At 53.6% G+C, this 2,651-nt stretch overlaps 1 protein-coding gene across 1 annotated transcript in view; it reads left to right on the top strand.

The window, feature by feature from the left end:
* The window catches only part of PRRC2B (proline rich coiled-coil 2B), a 59,706-nt gene that overhangs the window by 7,662 nt on the left and 49,393 nt on the right, over window positions 1-2,651 (top strand).

The raw sequence follows: 2,651 nt of genomic DNA, 5'->3' as shown, positions 1-2,651 counted from the left end.
AGGAATGCCCTTCTGAAAAACGTGTGCATTCGGTAAAAATCTCTGAGAGGAGATGCAAGAACAAAAACCTGAAATATCTGAGGGGTCAGGAGCAGGCCAACAGGCACGAGCCTCAGAGGAAGGCCTGAGTGTGCCCCTGTGTACAGGCCCTGGGCTCTGAGACCACTGTATCACTGGTCTGTGCTCTTAAAACACGGCCCCGGGGGACCAGCAGTTAGCGTAATGGCTATGTCACTGAACTCCCATTTAGCCGACCGCGGTTTGAGTCCTGGACCTGGTGGCTTAAACTCATGCCGGACACGTGTGCGTGCGTGCGTGCGTGCCCAGTATCCCAAGAGGAGAATGGAGGAGAAGGGATTGCGGCGTGGCCATCCCCCCTGGGGGGTGATTTCTCCCTTTGTAGCTCTCTGTCTCTCTCTGTGTTTCTGTGAGCGTACACGCCCTATCACAAAAGCCTCTGAAAAAACAAAACAAACAAACAAACAAAAAACACTGGCCCCAGCAGGTGGTGAAGTGGTTAAGGTGCTGGATTCCCACATGAACTGAACTCAGTTTGAATCCTGGGCCTGGCAGTTTTAAACTGACACGACCTGTGTATATGTGTGTGTGTACCCCAAATCCCAAGATTTGGGAGAATGGAAGAGAAGGGACTGCAGAGTTCTCACTTTCCCTCTCCCTTTCTCTCTCCCTTTCTCTCTCTCTCTCTCTGGCAAGCACATGTGTCTTATGGTAAAATCCTTTAAAAAAAAAAAAATCAGCACTAGGCACATATGCATACATGCCTGCCCAAAATCCCAAGAGGAGGAGATTGCATTGTGGCCATCCTCCGGGGGGGTGGTGGTGGGGGGTGATTTTTCACTTTTCCTTTCACTCTCTCTAGGTGGGTGAGCATTAAAAGGCATCGAAACTTCTGGAGTACTGATGCTTTGGCTTGAGTCGTTTTATTTGTTTGGTTTTGCTACAGAACATGTGTGTTCTCTGGAGAGACAAGAGAGTCAAAAATCACCTCCTAGAGTGTATCGCTGGGCTGTGATTCCTTCTCCATTCTCCTCTTGGGATTTTGAGCATACACACATGAACATGTGTGCTTGATAGGATTTTCAAGCTGCCGGGGCTGGGACTTGAACCACAATTGGCCATGTGGGCTCCTGTTCCCTTAACCTCTAGGCTGTGGGGCTGGCCCTACCATATTTTTAACACGAATTTTTGTATGTCATCCTTGCCAGTGACCTTTTAATATGACGAAGGCCTCTGTGTCAGTCCCCTTCGCCGAGCAGGAGAGCTCCTTTGCAACACTTGGAGACTGTCTCCTGGGTGAATTGTGGGGTTACAGTGCCCAGCCGTCACTGGATGGGTTTGTTTTACCCTGGACCTCACCATGAGTGGGTAGTGAGGGGTCACGGTCTCTGTGTCCACAGTCCCAGCAGCGGCTTTCCGGCAAAGTGCACCTTGGTTCACAGGCCCGTGAGTCGGCGCTGTGCAGCAGACAGTGTGAGACAGTGGGACATAGTGGCTGGTCCTACTGTCAATGGTCAGGTTTGCTAGGCGGGAGTGTGCCACGGCTCCAGATGCAGTTCCAGGCCTTGGATTCTGCTCTGGGCCTTGAAGTGTAGCGTTTATTGTCTGTTCGTCGAAAGCCTGATTGGACCTCTGGGCCAGTGCTATGTGTGATAGGACCAAGGCCCAGGACCCAGAGATGGCCTTTTTGCTAGTCGTTCATGGTGTTGGGAGTGAGTGGAAGAACAAAGAAGTTATTCCCAGGGTTGCTGGAGTTAAAGGAACTTTGTAGAAGTGGTAACTGACACGGGACAAGAAAGGACAGGTGCACAGGGGTGCGTCTAGGCCTGCAGATGGGGCCTCTGGGATCTAGGGTGGGGCGGGCTGTAATTGCCACCTGGAGGCAGTGGCCTTCTTTGGACTCATCTGGCTAAAGACTGAGCTGGTCTATACCCAGGCAGGCAGAGGACCTTTCTGACTTCTTCTAGGACTTGGGGAGGCCGCCTGCCAGCAGCTACTTCCTACCCTGGGTTCTCCGTGGGCAGCTGCTGGGAGGGTGGGTGCCCTCAGTGGCACTCTGCTTGCCACCCTCAGGGACCCTGGAGCGTCTGCCCGCAGGCCTGCACAGCATGGCTCCCTTAGAAAGTGCCCACTTCTCCACAAGAGGGAGGGCGCTGCTTTCTGGTGGCTGAGGCCGCACGGGGGAGGGGGCCCTGGTCCTGGCTAATCCCAGCGGGGCCTGCAATGGTGGCACATACCTGTGGTCACAGGTGACTGGGAGGCCAGGGCAGGAGAATCATGACGAGGCCCTGTCCTAAGTCCCCATCTCTCTGCCCTCCTCCCTCCTGCACTCACTCCGTTTTATTTTGTTTTAAAGAGAGATTTTTGCTGTAGGGCATGTGCAGAGAGACAGAAAGTGAGAAATCACCCTCCGGGGATCGGCCACCGTCAATCTGTTCTCCTCCAGTCTCCCTTTGGGATCTTCGGCCCGCATGCACTTGTGCCCAGCATGAGTTTTAAGCCTCTGGGTCCGGACTTGAACTACAGTCCATTACGCGGGAGTCCAGTGACGTATCCATCATGCCGTCTGCTGGTCCCCACTCTTGTTCAAGTCCTCAGGGCAGCGTGGCTGCAGCGTGTGGAGCTGGGAAACC

Source organism: Tupaia chinensis, unplaced genomic scaffold (assembly GCF_000334495.1).
Source record: "Tupaia chinensis unplaced genomic scaffold, TupChi_1.0 Scaffold143602_1, whole genome shotgun sequence".
Lineage (NCBI taxonomy): Eukaryota > Metazoa > Chordata > Mammalia > Scandentia > Tupaiidae > Tupaia > Tupaia belangeri.
Note: the sequence above shows the minus strand (reverse complement) of the source record. Positions and strands in the feature narration are given on the sequence as shown.